General features: G+C 47.0%; 1 protein-coding gene across 7 annotated transcripts in view; it reads left to right on the top strand.

The window, feature by feature from the left end:
- Positions 1–15,286, top strand: part of NCOA1 (nuclear receptor coactivator 1) — a 411,243-nt gene that overhangs the window by 149,559 nt on the left and 246,398 nt on the right. The gene's annotated exons all lie outside the window — the stretch shown is intronic.

Below are 15,286 nucleotides of genomic sequence, written 5' to 3'. Positions count from 1 at the left end.
CTCATCAGAGATTCCCCTTCAGCCTTTTCACTGGACTTTCTCCAGTCTCTCTCTGGGAGCCCAGAACTGGACCCAGGATGCCAGATGTAGCCTCACAAAGGCAGAGAGCCTCTCTTGACCTGTCAGCCACACTCTTCTGAATGCATCCCAGGATATAATTTGCCTTCTTGGCCACAAGGGCACATTGCTGGCACATAGTAAACTTGTTTACCTGGAGTTTCAGGTGGTTCTTCTCTGCAGAGCTGCTTTCCAGCAGATCAATCACTGACCTGTCCTGGTGCAGGGGACAATTCCTCCTGAGGCACAGGACCATACACTTGCCCTTATTGAACTTCATGAGGCTCCTCTCCACCCAGCTCTGCAGCCTCTCCAGGCCTTGCTGAATGGCAGTGATGTGTTTGTTAAGTTTTGGAAATAATCTGCCTTTGATATTTCCACTTTGTGCTGGAAGATCACAGAATCATAGAACCAACAAGGTTGGAAAAGACCTCAAAGATCATCAAGTCCAACCTGTCACCCAAGACCTCATGACTACTAAACCATGGCACCAAGTGCCACGTCCAATCCCCTCTTGAACACCTCACATTATCATTGATGCCGAATTTTGCCCCAAAAGGCAAGAATAACTGCCTAAGAGACTCAGTTTAAGTCAGATAGACAGGAGGTATTTTATTAGCAACGCGTTGGAGAAATCACTAAATGGATTTCTGCCTTTTCCCGTAACAAAAGCATGTCTTTTATACAGTTTTGGATGTAGTATTGCATCAGATCACATACATAATCATATCTTTGCATACATATTCATAAGAGGCGTGGTGTAGGTGGAGCGTGGGCAGGGACATCTCTTTTGAGGATCCTCTTGGTGGTCATTCCGGTGGCCTTCATCATGGACAAGGCTGTTAGGGTCAGTTTGACCTTTCTGGTTCTGAATCATGCTTACTTCGTCAGTCCTTATCACAGTGTCCCAGGCCTCAGCTGATTTATTACTCTATGTGGTTTGTGCTCCCTTCCATTGCTTCACATTCTCGAAAGCTATCTGTTTTGGGGCTTCATCATCTACCAAATTCCAGGGATTTATAGCTAAGAAGGTTTTTGTTCCCTGCCCTTTATGTCACAGCTGATGTGTTCTTTAAAAGCTTCTCTCTTTTTTTTTTTTTTCCTTGCATGATTTGCAAGAAAACAGTTTTGGGAGCTGTTGAATTCATTAGCAACAATTCCTAATTCATCAGACAAAGGAGGAAGTTCTTCCTCTGGAGTGTTTTTGCAGCAAAGAGTTTAGTGGGAGAGAACTCACCAGAAGCGACACTGGGTTACTTATAGCTTGCAGCCCTTTGTCACCTCGGTGGGATCCTGCATCTTTCAAATGTTGTCCTACTTTTGGGGATGGTTATGTGGAGCGGCCCAGCCTCGTTGGTGTGTTTGCTCAGGCACTTGCTTATTTTGGTGTTGTAGGAAGGGTTTTAAGGAGCTCTGAGTGGCATTGGGGAAGGATTTTAATGTGATTGCTCCTCTGCAATGCTTCATAAACAGCTTGAGCAGCTCCTGCCCTCCGTTTTCACAGACCAGCTACTTGTGGATTTCTTCCTCTATTAATATCTGTGATTTGATAGCATCAATTTGGACTTCTTTCTGCAGCACATTCCTCCCAAAACTCTCCAAGAATTGTGCATTTTAATTAGCTTAGCCTCACATTGCCTCCATGAGAAAGCTGGACTCCCCTGACCCCCTCCTGCTTTTCCCCTCTCCTGCATGTGCTCATGCTTTGCAAGAGACATTAACTTTGCCTCGATCGAGGCACATTTACACCCTTCGGTGTGCTGTGAGCTTGCCCTTTTCCCCCATTTAAATACACCTGAGCACCACTCTGAGTATTGTTAACACCCCCACTGTACTTAGAGCAGAAGGTGCACCCACTGCAGCATTTTCCTGTGGTTCCTTGAAGTACTACTACTGGACACACTATTACTTAAAAGGAAACTCTACAGGAAGTGGAGGGAAGGACAGGTAGAACAGGGGGAATACAAGGAAGCTGCCCGAGCAGCAAGAGTCCTGGTCAGGAAAGCCAAAGCAGAGTTTGAGTTGAATCTAGCCAGGGAGATTAAAGGGAATACTAAGAACTTTTACAGGTATATTAATGGGAAGAAGAAGACTAGGGAAGGTGTGGGCCCCCTCAGAAAAGAAAATGGTGACATGGTCACCTGTGATGAGGAAAAGGCTGAGGTACTTAATAACTTCTTTACCTCAGTCTTCACTGCAAGGGCCTCTAGCCACACTCCTGATGTTATGGAAGTCAAAGCCAGGGACAGGGAGGAAGAACTGCCCATTGTAAGTGCAGATCAGGTTCGTGATCATCTGAAGAACCTGAAAGTGTTCAAGTCCATGGGACCCGACGGGTTACACCCACGGGTGCTGAGAGAACTGGCAGATGAGGTTGCTAAACCCCTCTCTATTATATTTCAAAAGTCCTGGCAGTCTGGTGAAGTCCCCACAGACTGGAAAAGGGGAAACATTGCCCCCATCTTCAAAAAGGGCAAGAAGGAGGAACCAGGGAACTACAGGCCAGTCAGTCTCACCTCTGTGCCTGGAAAGATCATGGAACAGATCCTCCTGGAGTCACTACTCGCTCAAAAGAATAGTGAAGAGGTGATTGGGAACAGTCAGCATGGCTTTGCCAAGGGCAAATCCTGCCTGACCAACCTGGTGGCCTTCTATGAGCAGGTGACAAAATTAATAGATGAGGGGCGAGCAACTGATGTTGTTTACCTGGACCTGAGCAAAGCCTTCGACACTGTCCCGCACCACATCCTGGTCTCCAAACTGGTGACACATGGGTTTGATTGGTGGACCACTAGATGGATAAGGAACTGGCTTGATGGCCGCACCCAAAGAGTGGCTGTCAATGGCTCCATGTCCCAGTGGAGGCCAGTGACAAGTGGAGTCCCTCAGGGATCAGTCCTGGGACCTATCTTATTCAACATCTTTGTGGGGGACATGGACAGTGGCATTGAGTGCACCCTCAGCAAGTTTGCTGATGACACCAAGCTGTGTGGTGCAGCAGACACGCTGGAGGGAAGGGAGGCCATCCAGAGGGACCTTGACAGGCTGGAGAGGTGGGCACAGGCCAACCTCATGAAGTTCAATAAGAGCAAGTGCAGGGTCCTGCATCTGGGTCGAGGCAATCCCAGGCACAAATACAGGCTAGGCAGTGACTGGCTGGAGGATAGCCCTGAGGAGAGAGACTTGGGGGTGCTGGTGGACAAAAAGCTCAACATGAGCTCTCAGTGTGCACTTGCAGCCCGCAAAGCCAATCAGATCCTGGGCTGCATCAGGAGAAGTGTGGCTAGCAGGTCGAGGGAGGTGATCCTCCCCCTCTACTCAGCCCTGGTGAGACCCCACCTGGAGTACTGTGTCCAGTTCTGGAGCCCCTATTACAAGAGGGATGTGGAGGTGCTGGAACGTGTCCAGAGAAGGGCCACGAGGATGATCAGAGGGCTGGAGCACCTCTCCTATGAGGACAGACTGAAGGAGTTGGGGCTGTACAGTCTGCAGAAGAGAAGGCTCCGAGGTGACCTAATTGTCGCCTTCCAGTATCTGAAGGGGGCCTACAGGAAGGCAGGGGAAGGACTTCTCAGGATCTCAGGTAGTGATAGGACTAGGGGGAATGGAATGAAGCTGGAGGTGGGGAGATTCAGGCTAGATGTGAGGAGGAGGTTCTTCACCATGAGAGTGGTGAAACCCTGGAATGGGTTGTCCAGGGAGGTGGTCGAGGCCCCGTCCCTGGGGGTGTTTAAGAGCAGGCTGGATGAGGCTCTGTCCAGCCTGATCTAGTGTGGGGTGTCCCTGCCCATGGCAGGGGGGTTGGAACTAGATGATCCTTGTGGTCCCTTCCAGCCCTGAATGAAACTATGAAACTATGAAACTATAAAGGTATGGTTTGTGGTGCAGTTCTCTCCCATTTCTTCATTCTTGGGACTTACAAATGTCTCCATGTTTTTTATTTAGTCCACTGTTAGTTTTGTTAATTCTTACTGGTTTATTTTAAATGTAAGGATTAGCAGTCAGGGAGGCAGGTTGCATCTGTGCCTGCAGCGCTTCTGCTTGCAGAGGATGTGGGTTATAGAATCACAAAATCATTTGGTTGGAAAAGACCTTTAAGATCATTGAGTCCAGCCATTAACCCAGCACTGCCAGGTCACCACTAGACCATGCCCCTCAGCACCACATCTACATGACTTTTCAGTCCCTCCAGGGCTGGGGGCTCCGCCACTTCTCTAGGCAGACTGTTCCAGGGCTTGACAACCCTTTCCACATAGAAATTATTACTCCGGTCCAGTTCAAAACCTCCTGTGGCACAACCTGAGGCCATTTCCTCTTGTCCTATCACTTGTTCCTTGGGAGAAGAGACCAGCTCCACCTTGTTCTAACCTTCTTTCAAGGAGCTGTAGAGAGAAGGTCTCCCTGAGCCTCCTTTCCTATAGGCTGAACAACCCCAGTTCCTTTAGCCACTTCTCACAAGGCTTGTGCTCTAGACCCTTCACCAGCTTTGTTGCTCTTCTTTGAATGTTCTCCAGCCCCTCAATGTCCTTCTTGGAGGGAGGGGCCCCAGCCTGAACCTAGTATAAGAGCGTAGCCTCATCACTGCCCAGTACAGGGGGACAATCCCTGCCCTAGTCCTGCTGGCCACAATATTGCTGATCCAAGCCAGGATGCTGTTGGCCTTCTTGGCCAGTGTGTACTGGTTCATCTTCTGTCAATATTAGCCAGGGTCTTGTCCTACTGCCTGGCACCAGCCAAAGTGGTTGTAAAATGCTGTCAATTTAACTAAGCTTAGCTTTGTTTTTTACCTTTAGTTTCACTTAGCAGAAGGAGTCTCTGCACTTTAGGCTGCAGTGTTTTTAGAGCGTTGTCATTCCTGTGCATGTGAAATGAATTGCTTCATGGTGTTTCCGTGGAACTTGGAAGTGATATGGAGGAAAAGTGGTACAAAACTAAGCCCTACCTTATTTTTCTCTGCAAATTAATGTGTTTTGCGGGGAGTTATTTCCCACTTGGCACTCCTGAACTTTTGTAAGCTTTCTAAGGCAGTGGCCTTTGTTGCAGAGCTCCTGCTCCTGAGCTCTCTGCAGCCTGCTTCAAGGAGAAAGCCTAAAGGAGAATGTAAGTAGACATTATATAATGAAGAAGCAGATCAGTTTTGCTGCAGTAAAGCAAAGAAAGGAAAAAAAAAAAAGAGATAAATCCTGTGTTGGATAAATGTGCTGCTAAAAGGCTGCCCCAGCACCCTTGCTGGGCTGCTTTCCCTCCCCAGGGAGTGGGATGCAACTACAATATGGTCTGAGCTTCTCCTTCTGAAAGAGAACGTAGCGTTTAGAAGTGTAGTAGGTTTGGGTCAGAGTTTGGAGCAGACTCTAGGGACAGGTCTGGAGGAAAAACAAAGAAAACCCCAAACAGGTAGTGATAGGACTAGGGGGAATGGAATGAAGCTGGAGGTGGGGAGATTCAGGCTGGATGTGAGGAGGAGGTTCTTCACCATGAGAGTGGTGAAACCCTGGAATGGGTTGTCCAGGGAGGTGGTTGGGGCCCCATCCCTGGGGGTGTTTAAGACCAGGCTGGATGAGGCTCTGTCCAGCCTGATCTAGTGTGGGGTGTCCCTGCCCATGGCAGGGGTGTTGGAACTAGATGATCCTTGTGGTCCCTTCCAACCCTGAATGATACTATGATACTATAAAATCCTTCTGTTCCTCAACTGAGCTGCTTGACAAAGCAGATGGGGTGGCAATGCAGTGTGCTGGGTGAATCATGAAGGTGATGAACAGTAAAGAGCATGTGAAATGTTCTTCCATCTGCACGAGGAGAAGAGTATCATTGCTGTTTAGCATCTATCTAAAGGGTGAGGGGCAAGAGGATGGGGCCAGTCTGCTTTCTGGGGTGCCCAGTGTTAGGAAGAGGGGCAATGGGCACAAAGTAGAGCACAGGAAGTTCCAACTGAATGTAAGGGAAAGCTGTTTTGCTGGGAAGGTGACAGAGCACTGAACCAGGCTGTCCAGAGAGGTGGAATCTCCTTCTTTGCAGAGATTCCAAACCTGACTGGACGTGATGCTGGGCAACCTGCTCTGGATGACCCTGCTTTAGTGGGGGGGGGGGGGGTCAGACTAGATGATCTCCAGAGGTGCCTTCCAACCCACCCACCCATGCTGGGATCCTGAGATTCTATGAACTCAATGAAGCTTGACCATGAAAACAACTGTAACACTGGACATTCTCTCTTTTGTGTGGTTGTTTTGATTTTACAAAGCACATTTTTGAGGAACTGTCTTTATTAGAAGTCATGTGAGGTCTCTCATTTCCCTTTCTGGGATCTCCTGTCTCATCAGCTCAACAAGTTATGCTGCTCAAAACAGAAGTAAAACTAGGCAAGTCCACTGTGTATTTACTCCAGGAATCCTCCAGCCAGTGCCTGTGGAAAGGAGGAGCCCATCCTTGCCATGTGCTGCACTTGCTGATGCAATATTTGCTCTGTGTACAGGCCTTTGTGTGTAGAGTAATCAAATACTGTTAATAGTGGCGAGGCTTACTATAAACAGTGGATTAATAACCCGAGATGTCCATGCCTGGAGTTTGCGCATCACCAAGGAGCTCCAAAGCATGTTCAAATGGTGGTAAAGACTCCAAAGGACCACCTTATTGTGGCTTTTCAGTACTCAGAGAGGCTTATGAGAAAGCTGGGGTCAGACTTTTTAGCAGGGCCTGTTGTGACAGGACAAGGGGTGATGGTTTTATACTAAAAGAGGAGAGATTTAGACCAGATATAAGGAATAAATTTTTTAATACTGAGAATGTTGAGGTACTGGCCCAGGTTGCCCAGAGAGGTGGTTGATGCCCCATCCCTGGCAACATTCCAGGTCAGGTTGGACTGGGCTCTGAGTAACCTGCTTAAGTTGAAGATGGCCCTGCTAACTGCAGGGGGGTTGGACTAGATGACCTTTAAGGTTCCTTCCAACTCAAACTATCTGTAGTTTGATGATTATAAGAGTAGAATTGATACTGGAGTCTTGGCTTCTGATATGAGTGGCTAAGTAAGGATGCTGTGAATTTGTTTCCAAAGGTCTAAAGCATTACTAGCTTCTTGTGCAGCCCTTTGGATGTTGGGAAGCTGAGCATATTTGTGTCTCAGGCTCAGGAGATGCAGGTGGTAATTGGAAATTACTCAATTGGGCATGAAACACCAGCCTGCTCCTCCCCAGGGCAGTATCCAATAGAGCTTCTGTGGCATTCCTGCCAAGCAGAGCAGTTCTGCTTCTTGCTGAAGTTCCTTCTTGGTCACAAGAAGCAGTAATTAATACTACATTGAAGTGATAAATTTTTCCTTCCTGCTGTGATTAATTTTCATTCTTTGAGTGTTTATATGATGCTTCAGAGCGTAGTGGTGATCCTTGTCCCTAGCAAACCAGCATTTAAAAGCAGGATATTGCTGTGTGCAGTCGTATGGGGAGTCAGATGTTATCTGGAGATTAGATTGCAGTCATGTCAGGTCAGAAATTTGCTTTACCAACAACAATGCTTGTTCTTGAGCAAGGAGCTGAATTCTCTTCCTGTGTTGTGTGCTTTGCAAGTCCATTTTCTATTGGAACAGCAGAGATTTATTTGAATCAGAGTATGAGATTTCTGCTTCATTTGTACTCTCCTGGCCAATGTTTGTGTATGAGATAGGCTGCTTTTCACTGTGATCAACTTCTCTTTCCTCTCTCACATGCCCTACTCTGGTTTCTATATCCCAATTTTTTTAGACTAAATTTAAAGAAATTGTTTATGCTGGGGGTGGTGAGAGACTGACCCAGGTTGCCCAGAGAGGTGGTAGATGCCCCATCCCCAGAGATTTTCCAGGTCATGTTGGACAGGGTTCTGATCTGAGTGAGCCTTCTTTTAGCAGGAGTATTGAACTAGGTGGTCCCCAGGGCTTCCTGCAAACCCCCACCACACTGGTGTTCTGGGATTCAGCCCATTCCTCTTCAACTCCATTAAAGCAGCCTTAACACCCAGTAGCTAATTATTGGGTGATGGGTTGGACTTGATGATCCTGAAGGTCTTTTCCAACCTGGTCTACTCTACTCTACTCTACTCTACTCTACTCTACTCTACTCTACTCTACTCTACTCTACTCTACTCTACTCTACTCTACTCTACTCTACTCTACTCTATCATTAAAGTCCTTGGGTTTGTTTAGTTCATAGGGGTGATACCTTATGGATGCATGTGGTAGATGAGGCTGCTTTCCATGAGGAATGCCTCCAGCAATGTTCTGGCAAGAGTGAGCCTCTGCATGGGTGCAGAACTAGCCTTGGCACGAAGATGTTCTCCTCTTCTTCCTCCTAGTATCCAAGAGAGCCACAGTTGAGTGCTTGAACATGGTGTCCAAGTCCTCCTTTCCTTCCTTTCCTTCCTTTCCTTCCTTTCCTTCCTTTCCTGCTGTTTTTCACTTGTCACAGTACACCTTGCACTCTGATCTGCTTCATTACAGATTTAAACACTTCAACTCTCATCTCCAAGTCTGAATGACCAACACACCTGAGAGTCAACACTCCAGTGGCAGACACCCCAAGAGTTGGATCAGTTCCCGTTTGCTGGCCACTCTTTCCCTCCCCTGTCCGTGGCATGTGCTGAGGGGATGAGCAAATGGCCATGCAGAGAAGCTGTCATGTTTTCCAGTGCTGGTTATTAGATCAGCAGATGCTTGGGGGAGGACTTAATGGAGACTGTCATGTTAGCGGTCCTGAGATGTGATTACCCTCTGCAGATTTGTCTTGCTTTATCTATGTTGAGAATATGCTTGCATGAGAAGAGGTGGAGAGAGGTGATGGGTTTGTGCAGATGTGATTGAGGTACAGAACTTTATCTAACAGCTACAAAGGTGCACAGAGCTCTCCATGCTTTCCTCAAGATAGCTTTTGTGTAGGGGTTCCTCCTTCACAAAAAAAATGGCTTTAATTTTTGCTATGCTGCTAATTTATCTAAATGAATCTAAATTTATGTATCTGAGCAGAGACATCTTTAACTAGATCCAGTTGCTCAGAGCCCTGTCCAACCTGACCTGGAATACTTCCAGGGATGAGGCTTCTACCACCTGTCTGGGCAGCCTGAGCCGGTGTCCCACCACCTTCAGCATAAACAATTCCTTCTATCTGGTCTGAATTTCCTCTCTTTTAGTTTAAAACCATCACCCTTTATCCTGTCACAACAGGCCCTGCTAAAGTCTGTCCCCACGTTTCTTACAGGGTCCCTTTAAGCATTGAAAGGCTGCAATAAGGTCTTCCTAGAGCCTTCTCTTTTCCAGACTGAACAACCCCAACTCTCTCAGCCTGTCCTCAGAGCAGAGGGCTTCCAGCCCTCAGATCATGTTCATGGCCTCCTCTCCTGTGCTGAGGACCCCAGAGCAGGACACAACATTGCAGTTGGGGTCTCACCAGAGTGGAGGAGAGGTACAGAATCCCCTTCCTTAACCTGCTGGTGATGCTGGCCAGGTACTTTGTGGGATATCATAATTTGTCACCAAAATCCAGCTCACAAGGTGTTATTGGCCTGCACAATCTGTGGGTTTTGCTCTTCACACCAACGTCGTGTGTTGATGTTACAGTTTGAGCTGGGTGCCCCCCTGCAGTGTTTACTTCCTGTGTCCAGAAGTCCAGCCCAGAGGGGTGGACACAGGAAATTATGTAGTATTTCATACCACAATCCTTTGCACCACTATAAGATCCAGTGCGGAGTCTAGCACGCTCTCTTTTCTTCCTCCTCCGTCAGCCGGTAACTGGGGAGATGTCTCCTGGCTTTGGGCCTGGCTAGGCCCAAGGCCACGGGGGGATGGGCAGTCTCAGATCTGGCCAGCTGAGACTAGCCTAGCAGTGGGAGGGGGAAGAAGGAGCCCTGGGGGTCTCAGGTGTACCCTCAGGTAGGGATGGGATCTCTCTGGGTCTGTTTGGGGATTTTTTTTTGTCACTCTGCTTTTCCTTTTCTGTAAAAGTTCACTGCTTTCTATTTAAACTTTCCATCACTTTGCAATCCGTTTGTCTGAGTGTTTATTGTTGCCAGGGTGGGGAAGGGGGCTGCCTCAACCCAGCACAGTTGAATTCCCATCCTTTGAATATGACAGTGGTTTCCACTGGTCAACTCCAAGCATACAGTTGGCCCAGAGTGGGCAAGACCAGAGACCACCATTCTGTGGTCAGACATGAAATATTAAGCCTAAATGAAGCCAAGGTGCTCTATTTGATACTCCAGTATATGGCATTTGCAGAGAGAAATATAGCCAGAGCCATTGTAGATGATTTGGGCTGTTCAGTCTGGAGAAGAGAAGGCTCTGAGGAGACCTTATTGTGGCCTTCCAGTATCTGAAGGGGGCCTACAAGAAAGCTGGGGAGGGTCTTTTTAGGGTGTCAGGTAATGATAGGACCAGGGGAAATAGAACAAAACTAGAAATGGGTCGATTCAAATTGGTTGTTAGGAAGAAGTTCTTCCCCATGAGGGTGGTGAGACACTGGCACAGGTTGCCCAGGCAGGTGGTAGAAGCCTCATTCCTGGAAGTTTTGAAGGCAAGGCTGGGTGTGGCTGTGAGCAACCTGCTGTAGTGTGAGGTGTCCCTGCCCATGGCAGGGGGGGGTTGGAAATGGATGATCCTTGAGATTCCTTCCAACCCTGACAATTCTATGATTCTATGATTCATGCCTTTAACAGCAGTAAACATGTGAAAATGGAACCCAAACCCACCATCTTTTAGGAAAAACACTCATTTTCCCTTTTTTTCTCCCAAATCCTGAGCAGACCCCAGAAATAAAGTGTTTCTGTTTGGAAAAGAGATTTTATTATATTTTTTTTTCAGTTGAAAGGATCCTGTGATGATCCTCTCACCATAAACCCCCAAACTGGCAACAGCTGCTTCATGCAGAGAGTGTTCAGTGAACCTGGGTCAAGCTAAGCTCCTAAAACTAAAATAATTCTGTGTCAGGAGGCTTTAAAGAGGTAATGGAAACTGCAGTGGGAAAGATGAGAAATGGATGGGGGGAGAACAAAGTAAAATTGAAAGTGAAATAAAGGAAATGTGTTGAAATGAAGTGGAGCTGCAGGTTCTGAGCTGAGAAAGCAGGTGAAGGAAATGGGGCATTAACAAAAAAAACCCAAAAAGTTGAAGGGATTGTAGAGACAGAAGAATGGGTAAAAAAAGATGGATAGGGAACACCAGAAATAGAGGCTTGTAAATGTGGATGGATGGGGTGAGAGCCCTGCTGTGAAGGGTAGCACTGCTGTCTCCATCTTCCCTGTGAAAAGGCTCAGCTGGGCACCCAGCAACGCTCTTTTTGGTATTTCTGCCCCAAAATGAGAGTGCTCAGCAGCTGAACTGCCACCAGGAGGGTCTCAAGGCCTTGAGGGTTTTTCCCTCTTAATTTTTGAATAGGAAGTAGATATTGCTGGGACCCATCTGTGCACACATCATGCACATGTATTGTACAGAACTCTTGATCGTTGTACATGACACTGAATGCTGTGGATTCATAGAATCATAGAATGAATTGGGTTGGAAGAGGCCTCTAAGACAGTCAAATCCAGCACTGTGAAGTCACTGAATCACAGAATTATTGGGATTGGAAGGGACATCTGGAGAACATCTAGTCTAGTCCCCCCTGTCAGAGCAGGCAGAGTTGAGGGGGAGGACAACCTCCTTCCTACACTATTCTTGAAGCAGCCCAGGATGCCATCAGCCTTCTTGGCCACAAAGGCACATCACTGGCTCATGGTCATCCTGTTGTCCACCAGCACTCTCAGGTCTTTTTCCACAGAGCTGCTTTCTAGCAGCTCAGGCCCTAAGCTTCGCTGATACGTGAGGTTATTCCTCCCCAGGTGCAGGACCCTACACTTGCCCTTGTTTAACTTCATAAGCTTATTCTCTGCCCAAACCTTCAGCTTGTTGATGTCACTCTGGATGGCATCACAGCCTGATGATGTGTCAGCCACCCTTCCCAGTTTGGTGTCATCAGCAAACTTGCTGAGGGTACACTCTGTCCCTTGATCCAGGTCACTAATGAATATACTCAACAGGACTGAACACAGTCCTGACCCCTGGGGACACTACTTGTTACAGAACTCATGGTTTAGTCACCACTAAACCATGTCCCTCAGCACCAAATCCCCATGTCTTTTCAATCCCTCCAGGGATGGGGACTTCACCTTTTACAGGGCTTGGCAAACATTGCCATGAAGAAATTGTTCCTCACGTCCAACCTTTCATGGTGCAACTAATGGCCACTTCCTCTTGTCCTATGTACATTTTTTATATACCCATGTCCATATGCAATTTATGTATCTTCATTTTTATGTAATTTATATATAGGTAGAAAGACATTAAAATTGGATGGAGTCATTGTTATATACAGTTATAAAGGGTGATGTGAAATCTCCCCTCTAACACTCACCTGAAGGAGACTGCTGCACTTCCCAGACTAAACATAGCTGGAGCAATCAAAACCTGTTCAGGGATGTTCTCACAGAATCCCAGTATGGTGGGGGTCAGAAGGGACCTCTGGAGATCACCTAAGTCCAACCTCAGTCACCCAGAGCAGGTTGCCTAGTGTGGTGGGTGGAAGGGTAAGGCCAAGAAGCCTCCTCCCTTCCCCCTTGTAAGGTAAAGGGAAAGAAAATTGAAGGGAAAGGAAAAAAAAACCTCACAAGCTGAATTAGCAAAGCAGTGGAGCTATATTTACAAAGCAATGTAGGGTATGCAGGGGAATATTTACAAATTTACAATATCTACAATATATACAAAGATATACAACAGAGTAACGCAGAAATGAGAGTGACCCCCCTCAAGGCAGAGGGGGTTCCCCACCTCCGCTCTCCCCTCTCTCCCCCCCCTTTCCCCAGAATGGGATAGAAAGAGAAAGAAAAGAGAGGGAAAAAAAAAATGTTAGAAGCAGTTCGTGTTAATTGGAAGGGAGTTAATACTGGCCGTTATCTGGACTTCAAGGCCGAGGCCTTGGCAGAAAGCCCAGCACAGAGATAGCTGCAGAGCTGCTGCACCGTGGAGAGGCGGAAGCAAGACTGAAGATAAAGTGCTGGAAAAACCCAGTATACCCTCCTGCTGTCCCAGTTCAGAAGGTGCTTCCTCCCACTCTGCCAATGAAATTAGTTTAGATTATTCCTTCCGTTTACCAACTTCCATCCACCATATTCCCTTTCTTAAGGGGACAGCGTCAACCGGCCACAGTCCACCCCTTCTAAACAATTTCATTGGCTGTTCATACTGTCCATCCAATCCAAAACGATATTTACAGTTCGTGAGTAAAGTTCATAGTCCATTCCGGCTATGCTCAGATGTAGATGATTCAAAAGTCCAAGAAAATCAGAAAATGAGGAAAATGGAAAACAGTTCATTTCTTCGCCGACGAAGCGAAGAAAAAGGGAAACAGGGAATCTCAGGGTCTCTTAGTTGACTCAGGGCTCTCAGGGATCTCAGGGTTCGTGCACCGTAGATTCCTCGTTGATTCTTCCTTTGGACACGATGTAGCTGTACAACAGTTCGAAATTAACCTCTTTCAGCTAAAGTTAAATTTCTTTGTGGAATACACTGAATTTCACCATTCTCTTGCATTACCCAATAAGTGTGACCTGGACCTTCAGCTGAAACCACCCCTCGGACAGGTTTAACCTCTCCTGAGGGTGAAAATACCCAAACAGTTTTACCTAACAGGTTCTTTTCTCTAACAACAGGAACTCTATCACCTTCTACTTTCCGTAACAAATCTGAATGTGCAGGTCCAGCTCGGTTCACTGAACCTCTACTATTTACCAGCCAGGTTGCTTGTGCTAAATGCTTTTCCCAGTTTTTCAAAGATCCACCTCCCATGGCTTTGAGAGTGGTCTTCAACAAACCGTTGTAGCGTTCAATCTTCCCTGAAGCTGGTGCATAGTAGGGAATGTGGAATATCCACTCAATACCGTGCTCTTTTGCCCAGTTCTTTACAAGGTTGTTCTTGAAATGAGTTCCGTTGTCTGACTCAATCCTCTCTGGAGTTCCGTGTCTCCACAGGATCTGTCTCTCCAGACCGTGAATGGTGTTGCATGCAGTTGCATGTGGAACTGGATAAGTTTCCAACCATCCAGTGTTTGCCTCTACCATAGTAAGCACATACTGCTAACCAGAACGAGAACGTGGTAGAGTGATGTAGTCAATCTGCCAAGCTTCACCATACTTGTACTTGGACCATCTGTCACCATACCAGAAGGGCTTAAGTCGTTTTGCCTGCTTAATAGCAGCACAAATGTCACAGTCATGGATGACTTGTGTGATAGCATCCATGGAAATGTCTATGGATCTGTCACGAGCCCATTGGTATGTTGCATCTCTGCCTTGATGTCCTGACGAATCGTGAGCCCACCGAGCTAAGAACATCTCACCTCGGTGTTTCCAGTCGAGATCAAGATTAGAGTCCATGTGTACTTGAGAAACTCTTGCAGCTAGATCTGCCTGATGGTTGTGTTGTTGTTCCTCAGTAGCTTTGCTCTTAGGAATGTGAGCATCGATGTGTCTCACTTTCACTGGAATTCTCTCGATTCGATCAGCAATGTCCTGCCACAGGTTGGCTGCCCAAATGGGTTTTCCTTTTCTCTGCCAACCACTCTTCTTCCAGTTCTTTAGCCAACCCCATAGAGCATTGGCTACCATCCATGAGTCGGTGTAGAGATAAAGCTTTGGCCATCTCTCACGTTCAGCAACGTTGAGAGCTAGCTGGACAGCTTTTACCTCTGCAAACTGACTGGATTCTCCTTCTCCATCTTTCGCCTCTGCAACTCGGCGTGTTGGACTCCACACTGCAGACTTCCACCTTTGCTTGTTTCCAACAAGACGACAGGAACTGTCTGTGAACAAAGCATATTTCTTTTCATCATCAGAAAGGTCATTGTAAGGAGGAGCTTCCTCAGCACGAGTCACTTTCTCCTCTGGAGGTTTAGCACAGTTGATACCTTCAGGCCAACTTGAGATCACCTCCACTAGACCAGGTCTTTCAAGATTTCCCATTCGAGCTCTCTGTGTTATCAGAGCCATCCACTTGGACCATGTTGAGTCTGTGGCATGATGTGATGTGGACCCTTTGCCTTTGAACATCCAATTCAAAACTGGTAATCTGGGAGCTAAGAGAAGTTGTGATTCAGTTCCAATCACTTCAGAAGATGCTTTTACTCCTTCATAGGCAGCTAAAATTTCTTTCTCTGTTGGAGTATAATTAGCCTCTGAACCTCTGTA

Source organism: Melanerpes formicivorus, unplaced genomic scaffold, assembly GCF_026170545.1.
Source record: "Melanerpes formicivorus ecotype bairdi unplaced genomic scaffold, bMelFor1.0.p_v2 SCAF_9, whole genome shotgun sequence".
In the NCBI taxonomy this organism is placed as follows: domain Eukaryota; kingdom Metazoa; phylum Chordata; class Aves; order Piciformes; family Picidae; genus Melanerpes; species Melanerpes formicivorus.
Note: the sequence above shows the minus strand (reverse complement) of the source record. Positions and strands in the feature narration are given on the sequence as shown.